Below are 15,400 nucleotides of genomic sequence, written 5' to 3' on the forward strand. Positions count from 1 at the left end.
TAATTATTGATGAGGCTGCATTAAAAACATATCTATATACTCAACAAGAGCGTCTAAGCCACCCGCCTGGATCTGAATCTACTAAGCACGTGCCTGTGGTGTTCCAGCATGCTGTGTCATAAGTGCAGCTCAGAGCTAAGGGAAGAAAGGAGCTTGAGATAAGAACACACTGGGGAGCGAGCGGAATGTGACCGAAGGAACCACTTAGGAGTTCTTGAGTTCTGACCTTCCAAGGTGCAATGCCTGTGTCTGACCCTTGGCCCTCGAGGCCCCACAGGCAGACTTAGGAGCCTTGCCGCTTGGATCTGAGTTCACGTTCCACCCATTCTACCTCTCTCATCCTAGAGGAGTTGCAAGCTCTCTGAGCTTCAGTTTATTTATACTAAGACAGAAGCAATCGTGGTACGTGTGACATGAATCAGCTAACATATGTAAAACACCCTATTACAAAATAATAAAGGCCTAAAATCATGAACCTAAGTTTCTATCTTAAGAAGTTGAAAAGAACAAAACACTAAGCCCATACAGAGCAGAAGCAAAGAAATGATAAGATTAGAGTAAAAATAAAGTGAAGTAAAATCAAACAAAAAAAATACAAGAAAAGTTGGTTCTTTGAAAAAATAAGGTTGACAAACATCTGGCTAGCTTGAGAGAGAGAGAGAGAGAGAGAACGCACAAGTTACCCAAATGAAGAATTAAAGAGGAAGGACACCTGGGTGGCTCAGTCAGTTGAGCGCCCGACTTCAGCTCAGGTCATGGTTTGCAGTTCGTGAGTTTGAGCCCCGCGTCAGGCTCTGTGCTAACAAACAGCTCAGATTCTGTATCTCTTTCTCTCTCCCTCCCCTGCTCATGCTCTGCCTCTCTCTGTCTCTCAAAAATAAATAAATGTTAACAAAAATTTTTTAAAAGAATTAAAGAGGAGCTCTCACTAAAATTCTTGCAGGCATCAGAAGGCTAAAAAGCAAATGCCGCGAATGATACTATAAGTACATTTGATAATTTAAATGAAATTATTTCTCTAGAAACCACATGTAAGAAAATTGGCTATGGAAGAAATACAAACATTAAGGAGCCATTTATCTATTTAAAAAAAACAATTCACAATGAAAACAATTTCACAAAGAAAATGTTAGGTCTAATTGGTTTTCATGCTAAATTCTACGAGACATTTAAGAAATGGATAATATCAATCTTTAAACAGAAACACTGTCAGTAACTACAGGAGGAACAATATCTCCCAACTCTTCTTACAAGTCCAGCATTACTCTGATACCAAAACTAACACTGCAGTATTTCAAGTAAAGAAAACTGGAGGTAAAAATCCCTCGTGAACATCCATGCAAAATCAACATAATATTAGCAAACAGAATTCAACAATATATACAAAGAATATTATAACATCACCAGGTACAGCTTATCCAAGGAAAGCAAGGTTGGCCCAACACTTGAGAAACAAGCAATACAATTTACCACATTAACAGAATAAAGAAGAAAAGCCACTTATGTATTTCAGTAGATGCAAAGGTTGTACTTTAGAAAATTCAACAGCCATTCACAACAAAATTTCTCAGCAAACTAGAAATGGCAGAAAATGTCCTCATCCAGACATAAGGCATCTTTGGAAAGCCAACGGTAAAAGTGTACGTCACAACGAAAAAATCAATGCTTTCTCCCAAAGATTAAAGACAAAGATGTCTGCTTTTACCACTGCCCACTATTATGTAATATTGTACTGAAGTTCTTACGCAGTAAGAATAAGAAATATAAGGTAGAAAATTAGAAATGAAGAATTTTATTTGCAGAAGGCACAATTGTCTATATAGAAAATCATAAACAGTCTACAAAAAGAGGGACAGAAATTGCCAAATGAATTTAATAAGGTCACAAGTCAGGTCAATATACAAAAAGCAAATGTATTAGTACCCACCAGCAGTATACAATTCTACTGAAATTTTTTCATTGATAAAATTCATACTAGCATCAAAAATAAACCAAAAAAATGTACTCAGGAATAAATTTAGCAAAAGATGTAAAAGATCTATGTACTAAAAACTACACAACGTTGCTTCGGGAAATAAAGAATATAAATAAACAGAGCAATACATCATGTTCATGAATCAGAAGACTCAATTTTATTAAGATAAGCATTCTCCCCAAATTGATCTCATCTTCAAGGCAAGTTTGTTAAAAGCCCATAGACTCTTTTGTAAAAATTAACAAGGTATTCAAAAACACACGTGGATATGCCAAGGGCATAGAATAAAGCCAAAACAATTTCTGAAAAGAAGATCGAGATTGGAGGGCTTTCACTAAGTAAGTTCAAGACTTACTCTAAAGCCATCGACGTCAGGACAATGTGGTTTTGGTATAAGGATGGACACAAAATGAAACAGAATGGGTTCCAGAATTAGAACCAAACTCATATGGTCAATTAATTTTTGACAAAAATATCAATGCACTTCAATGAAGGAAGTGTAGACTTTTCAACAAATAGGGCTGAACAAGTGGACATCAGTATGGAAATAAATGAACCTCAGACCCTATCTCACACTATATGCAAAAATTTATTTGAAATGTATTCAAGAACTCAACATAAAACTAAAATCATAGGGGCGCATGGGTGGCTCAGTTGGTTGGGCGTCTGGCTTCTCACGGTTGGGTCATGATCTCATGGTTTGTGGGTTTGAGCCCCACGTCGGGCTCTGTGCTGACAGCTCAGAGCCTGGAGCTGCTTCAGATTCTGTGTCTCCCTCTCTCTCTCTGCCCCTCCCCCGCTCATGCTCTGTCTCTCTCTCTCTCTCTCAAAAATAAATAAATATTAAAATTTTTTTAAAAAAACCCTAAAATCATAAAGCATTTAGAAAAATATACAAGAGAAAAACCTTTACAATCTTGGAATAGGCAAAGATTTCTTAGGACATAAAAATATTAAATATTGAAGAAAAAACCAAGAAATTATACCTCATCAAAAATGTTAACTTCTCTTCTTCAAAAGATCCAATTAAGAAATTGAAAAGGTAATCCACAGACTGGGAATATGCTTGGATAGATGAACGGATGGTAGAAAAGATATTCCTTTGTGACAATACATCTTGTCTCCCATAATTGTCACCCATCATGTCTATCTATGTTATAGGGGTCATGGGTATGGATAAACTAATAAACTGAGCACCCATTGGGTGTCAGTATCAGTTAGAGAAATAGAAATCAGTAGCAGAATCTAGACATTATGCATAACGATAATCGACAGCGTTCTTGTAGTCAGACATTTTCAGTTTTTTAACACTTCAAGTACCTAACATGGATCTGAGCATTTGAAAAATATTAGCTCATTTAATACAATGGCCCTATGAGGTAGACGTGATCTCAAGAACAGCAGCATCAACATCATCTGAGAACTGATTAAAAATGTAAATTCTCAGGCCCCACCCCAGAGGGACTGAATCAGAAACTCAGGCTGTGGGTCCCAGCACTTAGAGTTACGTTGAAGGGCCACCCAGATGATTTTCATAAGATTACAGTTTGAGAATCACTGTTCAATAATATTGGCTTCTTGCTTAAATGCTGCGGTCACTCTTAGCATCTGTTATGTACTTTATCAAACTTCCATCTTTAAGGCACTAAACCTTTAACTTTCAATTTGAAGTGAAATTTCCTTTTTTTTTTTTTTTTTTTAATTTTGCCAAAGCTGGTTCTGGCTGGTGACACCACATCTAGTGAAGCTCTGTTTACTGTGGCCATATTCACGTTCTCTCTGGCAACTGCATTCTTATATTGGATGTTTCTTCCTTTTTTTCTTTCCTTCTTTCTTCTTCTTTTTTCTTTTCTTTTTCTTTCTATGGATGAAGAAGGGTCTCAAAGTTTCTTGGCAGGAAAATACTCCACCTGTTTAGAGGAACAGCTGAAAACAAGTCCATCATTGTACAGGAACAAGAATGCCATGTTACTTTCCACGTAAACTCCTTAACCATCTTCCGGTAACAATGCCTCACTAGCCTAGGCACTTGGGGCCATAATGGCCCTTCTGAAGAGGGAAGCTCTTCAGAAGAGACTAGGTTGGTGAGAACAAACAACACAAATAATAAATTCAGGGTTTTGTTTTCAATAGTAACACATTTTGGGTCTCCCCCTTTTGAGCATCAAGTGGCAAATGTTCCATGCATTGAAACAGAAATAAGAGCTCTACATCAATAAAACAAGAACATGCATCACTAGCCACACACACGGTCCTTGGCAGTAGATCTTAGCTGCAGGACTCATAGGAAGAAAAGGAACAAGGGAGTGTGGCGGGGGTCGGGGGGGAGGAGGCGGAATCCAAGCACCAATTTAGAGACTGCAGGGCTCGTTATAAAAATCTATTTTTAAAATGGGAGACGAATCGCTTTGGAAAGAAAAGAATCAAGTTGTCAAAATGAATTAAAAGGGGGAGAGAGGGTCTGATTAAAGTTACTGTCAAGTAGCCAGAAGGGATGCCAGACATCTTCTAGAGCAACCTCCTGGTCTTACAGAAGGAGATCAGGTCCTTCCGGTGGGAAGCAAGTAATTCTCAAACCAAGGTCAGGTGCTTATTAGGGGTGGAATTGGAGACTTCAGACCCTGGTCTCTTGGCTTCAATTTGTTGTGGGTGATTAAAGTCCCTGTTTTTCTATAAAGTGCCAAATGATTGAAGTTCAAACAAGGGGGGTCATCACTGACTAGAGGTTCTGAGGACCCTTCAATTAGAAAAATGAGGCTCGATTTAGGCTCTAGATGGGAAGAATATCAGAGCAGGTATGAGGGCCTGGGACCATAGGAGGCCCTGAAGAGACCTCCCATGATGAAAATTGTATCCACAGCGCAGGGAAACGACCCAGCTTCGCTCTCTCCTACAAAGCAATGGGCTTCATTTTCACTTGGTGAGACGTCTTCCACGGACACAAATTCCACTTAGTGATCATCAGCCTAACAGGAAGGCACGGGTCGCGAGCACAACTCCAGGGCTCCCAGCCCTGAGTCATACCTGCCCCTGGCGAAGACAGTGTTTACTTGGAGAGTTTTTGAAAGCCAGCAGGCAACAAAGAAAAGTGTCATTGTGATGCTAATGGCAGATGCTGCAGTTGCAAGTTGTTGCCTGTAGTTCTTTAAAAAAGGTATAAATAGGGTTTCTGCCCCGATTTGCATTCTAAAAAGATGGCCCTTTTTTGTGTGTGTTACATTACCGGATGCTGCTCCCTCAATTCAAAAATAAAACAAAACGGGGAGAACAGTGGACTGTTCAAAATGTTTAAATTATGCACAAATAAAGGGAAATAATAAAAAGGAATGCGTCTTTGTCTCAGTCCGCCCTTAAACGTTCCGGTGAAAACCCATCTCATTATATTCATGGGTCCTAATTTAAAGAATAGCAGACCCGGTGGCGGGCCAATGACTGCTAATGCTGCCGGCGTTAACATCATGAGTGGTGTGGCGCTTTCTGCGACCCAGGCACCACATCTTGGAACAAAGGAAAGGAACAAGGTGGCTCTGCTGTTACCCAAATTGGCCTCTGGCTTCCACTCTGGCAAGTGACAGGGGCCGGCTGCTCTTTCTCAGGTGCCCCTGGGGAATGCGTGTGTGCCATTAACCCAACCGGCCACTGGGTGTGACCACGCTCCACACAAAAGGAAGCCAAGGCCGCTTTCGGGGGACTTTTCCCTGGCAGGGTCGACGCACGCACGCGCACACACACACGTGTGCACACCCAGACCGTGAAGTCCTCACCCTCAGGAGGGAAAGTTTCAAAAGTCAGTCCGGGCTTGATTTTTACCTTCCAAACGGGCGCGCCCAGTGAACGTTGTTGATTTCCCCTCTGCTCCAAAACGAGTGTAAGTAACTCCCTCTTTCTGTTAGGTCTCAGTTAAAGAATGAGAAGCAGGTCTGTAATTCCCAGCAACACAAATCAAAAGAAATCGCCTTCCGCATAACCTGTTCAAAGGGAAAAGGAGAAAGAGAGAGGGAGTCCCCAGAAACGCACGCTGGCTGGGTCTAAACACCCCTGCAGCAGAACGCGTCCCTCCAAAAATCCTGTGCCCCTGATCCCCACCGCTGGTGGCATCTGGGGCTGGGTTGCAGACGCAACTCCCTTCAGGTTTCCTTTGAACGTGAGAGCCAAATATCTCTGCTGTGGTAATCGAGAGCCACATCCACCGCAATTTTAAAGGAAACGGATTCATCCGTGATGAAGACTTGGGTCCAAGTGGTCGGCAAGATAACTAGGCTGAATGGCATCTCACGATCCCATCGGCAGATTAGGTTTTTTTCATTCCTTTTCAAACACGGAACACTCTTTACATGGGGGAGCAGGAGAAGCAGAGATAAAATCCAGCCTTGCAAAGCAACAGCAAAAGGTTAACCACTCACCCTGTTTTTAATTCCGCCTTTTAACTACCTCCATTCCCAGTGTCCAAAAAGATACCCACGCATTTGCACGCACACGTGCCCACGGGGTGAAGCCTATTTTCTTTCATCCTGACCCATAGTTTAAATTGTGTCCTTCCCTTTGCACCTGCACAGAGGGGGTGTTCATTCGATTCGTACTGTTTCTCCCCAAAAGGTTCGTGGTGTTTTCACAAGGTTATATTAAAGATTGGAAACAGGCACATAATGTCTCCCTGAAGAAGCCGCGCCCAACATCGCCCTTAAGAGCACCTCTCTTTTTTTTTCAACATCTTATTTCAAAGAAATCCTTCGTGTGTGTGTGTGTGTGTGTGTGTGTGTGTGTGTGTGCCATGCTCAGAAAATATTTGTCGATTGCTAACACTATGTCTGAAAATCAGTTGGAAGATGTTTTTCCGAGCCTGCCAATTTGCAGACATCAGCTAAGTGCCTGGGGTTCCTCCGGTTTCCCGAGCTGAGGACATTTTTCTTTAAAAAGATGTTTTTGTGGAGAGTCTAAAAACTGAATGAGAAACCACAGACGCGGAGCTCAGACTGGGAATCTTCAATGGGCCCTGGAGTCACGGTGCTTTGTCACCAAGCACGGCAACTGGCATTTTATTTTTAAATGAAGCATCGTGGCCTATCTAACGTCTTAGTGCCGCAGAACACACGCGGGCACCACTCACAATAGCGAAATAAATCTCGCGGTCCTTAAGGTTTTCCTTCATGCCATCGCTCACCTTGATTTCTGTTTCCAGGGGAAAAAAATAAATAAATAATAAATAAGGTCAGGTGGTGCTGGTGACCAACAGCGCATTGAGAGGTATTGTCACATCCCAGGGTAGTAAAACCAGTTGCTGCTTTTTCTTAAGAAGGAAACTTTAAATGTATGCTGTCCTTGTTGCGATGAAACTCAGAGGCCAGATTCACTTTGTGCCGTGTTCTGCTGTTGCCCTGGACTCAAATCAATGCTAACAGGAATGAGCTGACGAGTAATGGAGTGGCCACCTTCAAGTTATTTCCATGTCACGTTGCAGCCCGGGTTAGAAGTACCAAAGATAAAAATCGACTCCAAGACTACTGGTTGTTAATTTTTATCAATTAGTAATCAATGAGGACCATTAAAATTAGTATCGTGGAATTAGGGAGGTCGCTGAGCAGTGGGTTCAAGTTTAAGTGAAAGGCAGATCGAATTCCACTTGGAGAACAGACCCTTCTTTATCTGACCCCTGCTTGTTTTTCTAGCCTTGTCTTCCAAGAACCCTGTGGTGAAGCCTAGCACCCCCCACCCCATTCCGTGAACAGACCCGCTTTCAAACATCCATATTCTTTTGAAGTGCTGTTTCCTAAACTCTAAGAGCTGCCTTACGCCTCCCCCTGCCTGCCCCACTCAACGGACTCTCCCTCACTTTGTCGGCAAAGCTACGATGTTACCTCCTATTTGAAACCTTCTTCAAATGCTCTCCTCTGACTGTGCCAGGCCCCTGAGACTGGACATAGACTCCTCCTGAACAGAACCTAACCCGTTGTTTATACGATGGCCGTATGTATCCACTCCTGTCTCCCACCGCTGACTGGGAGGTAAACACATATTTTCCTGTTTGTGTCTCCACAGTCTTGAACGGTGTATGGTAATTGCAAGGTGCTCAATGAGCATTGAATAAAGGAAGGAATGAAAAAGGCATGGATGGAATGAATCAGGAAACTAATAAGTGAGCCGTTGAACAAAATCCAGACTTGGGTAGGACAGTCCAACAGACGGGGTCAAATAAGTGCCAAGACTTATCTCCGCCATCTCTCCTACGTAGTAGAAACACTGCCCTGCATTCCTCAGTGGGGAAGCAGATTCTATCAGATCCTCGAAGAGCACATCCTTTCACAGAGGACCCACCTTCTGCCAGGGATGGGTCTCTCTGAACTAACCCTTTTCCAACTTGGACTATGAATGAATAGGTGGCCTAGAGAGATGCATATATTATAGCAAGAGACCACGTTTTAAAATAAGTGGAAAAGGAGAATGCCAAATGAAGGTAGAGATATGTAGATGATCCAACCATGGGATTAATACAAAAATGCCCACGATAGAGAACCAGTACCTGCAACAGGAAATGCATGAACTTGGTTCGCACCTTTATAACAGCTCGACTAGGGAAGCCTGACTGGTTACACAATTCAGTTTCCGCAAGACAAAAACAAGCTGATCGTTCAGGAAAAGCATCGTTAGCCACGCAAGAGAGGAATTTTTGTCAAGGGAAGTGTACCTATTAATTTTCGCTGGGGAGGAAGCCTTTTTTTTTTTTTTTATGGGAAGAGAGATTGGTAAAGTGGAGACAAGGCTCAGAGAGAAGGACCTGTGAGAGAAGACCATGAACTATTAAAGTCCCTTTGGCTGCAGGGACATAAGTCGAAGGAGAAGGAAATTAGATAAAATTCATTGTGAGTGGAAAACAATGAATTTAAAGCTAGGCATAGTTGTCTGGCTTGACAATGAAGATAGCACTGTTCTACCCTTTTCTACTATTGATCTACTGCTTAGATGACTCAGAAATCCCACAGGAAATGTGATGAGTATTTCATAAGGTCAGAGGTGCCCGTGGGTGCAGTCCTATCTCCCCACCACAACGCAGGGCCAGAAGGTGGCAGGAGACACGAAGGGGTTTCCATTTACCACCAGGGCTACCAAGCAGTGCTTCCGGGACGCCATTTCAACCTCTCTATCCTAGAAAAAGAGGACACAGGACAGGCTGGTCCACTGCATGTCTTTTGGGTAGAGGGGTTATAGGACGCACCCAGGACGGGTGGTCCTGGCAAACACCCCAGTTCCTCAGATGGGGCTCTCTTGGGTAAATAGCACAAACTGCTGACCCTTTATCTCTTCACCCATAAAAATAACTTTATGGGTGAAGTTATGGGTTATCCTGAGAATGAATTGTGAAAATACAAATGTTAAAGTTACTGTCACAAAATTAAAAGAACTAAACACAGTCATAGACTTGCTTCCACTGTCTTAGAGCAAGTACCTCCAGATAAGACTTAATTGGATCATTTCACTCTGTTGATTGTTTCCTTTGCCATGCAGAATCTGTTTAGTTTGATGTAATCCCACTTTTTTTTTTTTTTTTTTTTTTTGCTTTTGTTCCTGTGTTTTTGGTGTCGTATCCATGAAATCATTGCCAACACCAATGTCAAAAAGACTTTCCCCTTCGTGTTTTAGGAGTTTTACAGTCTCGGGTCTTATGCGTAAGTCTTTGGCCCATTTCAAAGGTTTTTTGTTTGTTTTTTGTTTTTTGTTTTTTTAATGTCTGGTATAAGGGTCCAATTTCATTCTTACTTTTGAGGAAGAGACTATCTTCTCCCCATGGTGTACCCTTGACAACCTTGTCAAAGATCAGTTGACCATAAATGTGTGGATTTATTTCTGGGCCCTCTATTCTGTTCCATTGGTCTATATGTCTGACTTCATGCAAGTACCATACTGTTTTGATTATTATAGATTTATAATATACTTTGAAACCAGGAAAATGATGCTTGCAGCTTTGTTCTTCTTTTTCAAGATTATTTGGCTAATGTGGTTTTTTATGGTTCTCTATGAATGGTAGAATTGTTTTCCTATTTCGGTAAAAAATGCCATTGGGACTTTGATAGGGGCTGCACTGAATCTATAGATCTCTTTGGATGGTGTGGACATTTTAATGATATTAAGCCTTTCAATCTATGAACGCAGGATGTCTTTCCATAAAGGGCAATTTATGGAATGGAAGAAAATATTTATAAATCATATACCTGATAAGGGATTAATCTCCAAAATATATAAGAAATTCCTTGGGGCACCTGGGTGGCTCAGTTAGTTAAGCGTCTGACTTTGGCTCAGGTCATGATCTCATGGTTCATGAGTTTGATCCCCAAGTCCGGCTCTGTGCTGACAGCTCAGAGCCTGAAGCCTGCTTCAGATTCTGTGTCTCCCTCTCTCTCAGTCCCTCCCCCACTCACCCCTGTCTATATCTCTCTTTCTCTCAAAAAAAAAATGAATAAACATTAAAAAAAATTAGAAAAAAAAGAAATTCCTATAACTCACTAGCAACAAAACTAATAACCTGATTTTAAAATGGGCTAAAAATTTTAACAGATACTTCCTCAAAGAAGACAAATGGCCAACAGATACATGAAAAAAAATGCTCAATGTCACTTATCATCAGGGAAATGCAAATCAAAACCACCATGAAGATGCCACCTCATACCTGTCATATTGGCTACTATTTAAGAAAAAGGCACAGCAAGTGTTGGTGAGGATGTGGACAAATTAGAACTCTTGCACTGTTGGTGGGAATGCAAACTGGTGCAGCTACTATGGAAAACAGTATGAGGTTCCTCAAAAAATTAAAAATAGAACTACCATATGATCTAGCAATCCCACATCTGGATATTTACCCAAAAGACTTGCAATCGGGATAGCAAAGAGATACTTGTATTTCCATGTTCATTGCAGAATTATTCACAACAGCCAAAGTGGGGAAAAAATTTAAATATCCATTTATTTATTTATTTGTTTGTTTGTTTGTTTATAAAATGTGGTATAAATACACCTTGGAATACTATTCAACCTTAGAAAAGATGGAGATTCTTTTCTCCATCCATTACATGGATGAAGCTGGAAGGCATTATTCTTACTGAAATAAGCCAGCCACTGAAAGATAAACACTGCATGATTGCACTTACATGAGGTATCTAAAAGAGTCAAATTCATAGAACCAGAGAGTGAAATGGTGGTTGCCGGTGGCCGTGGGGAGAGGAAAATGGGGGGTTACTGATAAGGGGCATTAAGTTTCAGTTAAGCAAGATGAATAAGTTCTAGAGATTTGCTGTATAACATTGTACTCCTAGACAACACTATTGTACTTATCAAGAGGGCAGATCTCATGTCAGGTGTTCTAACCCCAAAGAAGTTTTTTTTGATGGGCACCTGGGTGGCTCAGCCAGTTAAGCCTCTTGATTTCAGCTCAGGCCATGATCTCATAGGTTCATGAGTTCAAGCCCTACATCAGGCTCTGTGCTGACAATATGGAGCCTGCTTGGGATCTCTCTCTCTCTCTCTCTCTCTCTCTCTCTCTGCCCCACCCTCTCCCCCTCTCTCTCTTTCTCTGAAAATAAAAAAAATAAACTTAAAACAAGTGGGTTTTAAAATTTTTTAAGTAAAATGGAAAAAAAAAAAAAAGAATGACTTGGGGTAAGATCAATGAGCCTTAATGGGGGTGTGGTTTGGTCCAGAATAGTCCAGAATTTTCAAACACCCACTTTAGCCATCTGTCATTAAGAAGCACCAAACTACAAATACCCTCTGGTTACTTCAGCTCTTGGGAGGAAGGGTATTTACTTGCAGTATGTACTCTTGCTTGGACTCTTTCAATAAGATGGGTCCAAGATAACTGGTAACAGAAGTTAGTCAACCCACCCAAATTAGAGAAAATTTGGTTGGGGTAAGTTAGGCTGTAAGCTGCATCAGGTTGTGTATTGTATTTGATGCTTCCCCATTATATTCCCAGCACATCAAACATAATATATGATCAGTAAATATTTGATGAATAAATAAATATGGTAAAGAATTCAGGGAATTCAGATTTTATTCCACTTACCACATAAGCAATGGCATGTAGTAAACAAACAAACTTTATATATTTCTTTTGACTGAATTATGTCCCCAAATTCATATGTTGAAGTCCTAACATGCAATGTGATGTCGTTTAGAGATGAGATCTTTGGTAGGTAATTAGGTCATGAGGGTAGAGTCCTCATGATGAGACTGTGCCCTTATAAGAAGAGACAGGAGAAAGACGTCTCTCTTGCCGTATTCCAGCCAGGAAAAGCACTCTTATCAAGAGCTGAATCTGCCGGCACCTTGAACTTCTCAGTGCCTGAATTGTGAACAGTCTGTCCATTGTTTAAGCTACTCAGTCTATAGTATTTTGTTAGAGCAGCCAGAGCTAAGACATACATGGAAATTTTTGAGAAACAGCAAAACAGGTAATAGAAAGCTGGTTTTCATCGGAGTAGTCTAGGAGTATTGCAAAAAAACAACCTTGAATTTCACCCTAAATCAGTGTACTGAATGACAGCATGATGACAAATGAAAAAAAATTACATGATGCAACAGTATCTTGTTATTTTTTTTAGAAATTTTTGCATTTGCTTCTATCAGTATTATAAAATGCAAACACCAGTAAGTTCTATTATATTTTTCACACGTATAAGAAATATTCCATTCATTCATGCATGCATTCATTCGTTTATTCATTCATACATTCATTCATTTTCTTCAACAAACAATGATTGTGTGGCAGCTAAGAGCTCAAGCACTCTGCTAGGTAATTAATGAGAAAATTAAATATACTGCCCTCAGAGACTTTACAGGCTCATGAAGGAAGCAGATACCTATATGGATAATTATAGTACAGTGGGTTAAGTGTAATGATAGAGTAGCACTAGGCATAAGACCAAGGCTACACTCAAAGAGAGTGGGAAAAGGATTTCTCTAGGAAGACGAATCTTAGCCCAATCTTGAAATTCAAATACAACTAAACCCAGGAAAGATGTTGGAAAAGGGATGATCCTCGTAGAGGGCCAGTACATGCAAAAGCTTGGAGACAAACACGTGGGTCTCCTGAGGAAACTAAAAGAAACTCTGCACTGCCGAACAGTCAAGGAGGGACATATGTGTCATGGCAAAGGCTTGACTATGTCCACTAAGCATGACATATACACCATGCACCCCCACTCCTCCCGCCCGAGCCCATGGAAGGTGTGTGTAACTGATCACGGCATTCCCCGGGAGCCCAGATGCAGCCCCAGAATCTTCTCGGCGTGGCATGCCAGCATGTCAATTCCAATGCGTCCAAATGCAAGATGAAACCTACCTGCCATGTTTGCTTCAATGATGAGGAACCTCTGAAGGTTATAGACAGGGGGAGAAGAGGATCCAGATTTGTGATTTAAAAGATCTTTGTGGTAGCACCACAGAGAGTGGATTTGAGAGGTGGGGTCAAAACAAAAGTGAAAGGATACTGTTATATCTTATACATGAATTTCTATAGGACATAAACTCTTCGCATAGCCTGTGTTCAAAGGGGAACGAAAGGGGTCCCTGGGTGGCTCAGTTGGTTAAGCCTCTGACTCCTGATTCCGGCATAGGACACGATCTCACACGGTTCGTGCAATCGAGCCCTGCTTGGGGGTTCTCTCTCCTCCTCTGACTCTGCCCCCCCACTCTCTGTCTCTGTCTGCCTCTCAAAATAAATAAATTTTAAGATAAAACGAAATCTATAAAAATAAGGCAAAGGGGGAATTAAAAAGTGAGTGGTACAGAGACCACGGAAGGGGACAGAGCTGGCTGGCACTGTGGCCCTATAATTGGCGTAAATTCCAAAGAGGAATTTTAGAATTTTCTCTCAGAAGTTTCCCCATCTCAGCTCTGCTGCTAATATGTGCTCCTGGAGGATGAAGGTGACAAAGCTTATTTGGAAAGACCAATCGTCTCATAATGAACGCTTTACCCCTTCAGTAAGGAGGCAACGATGTTATTTGTAGCTACTGTTTTACCACCAGAGTAGAGATCCAGAAACTTCAATAAGAAAAACCCAACAAGAAGGGAATGATAATTGGGTTAGGTCTCCACCGCGGTTACAGCCAGAGCAGTCCGTGACTTTCAAAATAACCTCACCTGGGCTTGTTGAATTAAGAGACTGCACCATTTTTTTCCCCACTTTTTTTCACTACCCCAAAAGACCTGCCGCTTGTCAGTCGATTTGTTTTTAATTCCCAGGTCTCCCTGGCTTGTTTGTAGCTACTATGGTTTTTTTTTCTCTTTAAGTGCAGGAGGAAGGTTGGAGTTTTGATCATCCGTGTCCCCCCAAAGGCTCCAGGGATGCAGGGAAGCAAACAGAGCTAAGTTGAGAGAGGATGTATCAGCGGGACAAAAAGCACAAGATGGGAAGGCCGACTCTCCTTACACAGACAAGGTTTTCCCAGGAATGCTGGGGAGGTGGCAGATCACACAGAGAGAATCGGATACTCAGCAGCAGGCATCTAGCAAGAGACAGGAAGAGATGTCTGGGTCGGTTTTATGTGTGGGTAGGTGTTCGGCAGGCCCCAGGCACCCGAGCATTTCTGTGGCACCTTTGCCGATAATTCTAGACTTGAGGACAAAGACGCCAGGCCGAAGAGCCCGAGGGGGTGGGGAAGGGGAGGCCGAGCCCAAGGAATGAGAGGGGGGGAATTCCAGTGAAAGCAAGAGAACAGAGCTGTGCTGTTTCAGCTGTGTTGGAGAGAGAGAGAGAGAGAGAGAGGGAGAGAGAGGCCTAGTTGAAAGTGGCAGAGGAGGGTGGGAATCTGGGACCTCTGCCCCCCACCCCTTTCACTGTCCACCACCCTGTAGCTAAAATACGTCTCTGTTCCCACTCAGCTTTCCTTTCCTTCTGTTTGTCTGGGGGGGGGGGGGGTCCTTCAAGCAAAACTGGGAGACGCCACGAAGAAGTTTACGTTCACGGATTTATGCTTTATTCTACAAAGGATTTCAGAGGGATTTTGAGGCCAGATGCAGCCCCCGCCCCCAGATTTCTAAAAACTTAGGGAGTCATTTTACTTGGCTCTGCACACCTGAAAAGCACACCCCTCTGACTGACAATCCATGCGTTCTTTCTCTCTCAAGGAACAGCTGTTACGGTGCAGAGGCTTGCAGAAGTGACTGGTGCAGGAATGCGGTGCGAGGTCAACTCTGCCTTTAGTCTGTACAGGTAAAGTCTGTTTCGCACAGCGAGCTGCTCAGTGAGCTGCCCACCCAACGGGTGGGTCCAGAATAAAGTCTAAGCCAGTTCTTTACTTTCCCATGGCAGGTGTGTTTACTGCAGGTAGACAGCCTGGCATTCCCTTTTCCTTTCTAACCTCTCTTTTCAACATTATCCCCCAACCCCACCTGCCCTCCCTGCCCCCCAGGTACTCTGCGACTCCCCTCCAC

This window comes from Panthera leo, chromosome B2 (genome assembly GCF_018350215.1).
Source record: "Panthera leo isolate Ple1 chromosome B2, P.leo_Ple1_pat1.1, whole genome shotgun sequence".
Taxonomy (NCBI): Eukaryota; Metazoa; Chordata; class Mammalia; order Carnivora; family Felidae; genus Panthera; species Panthera leo.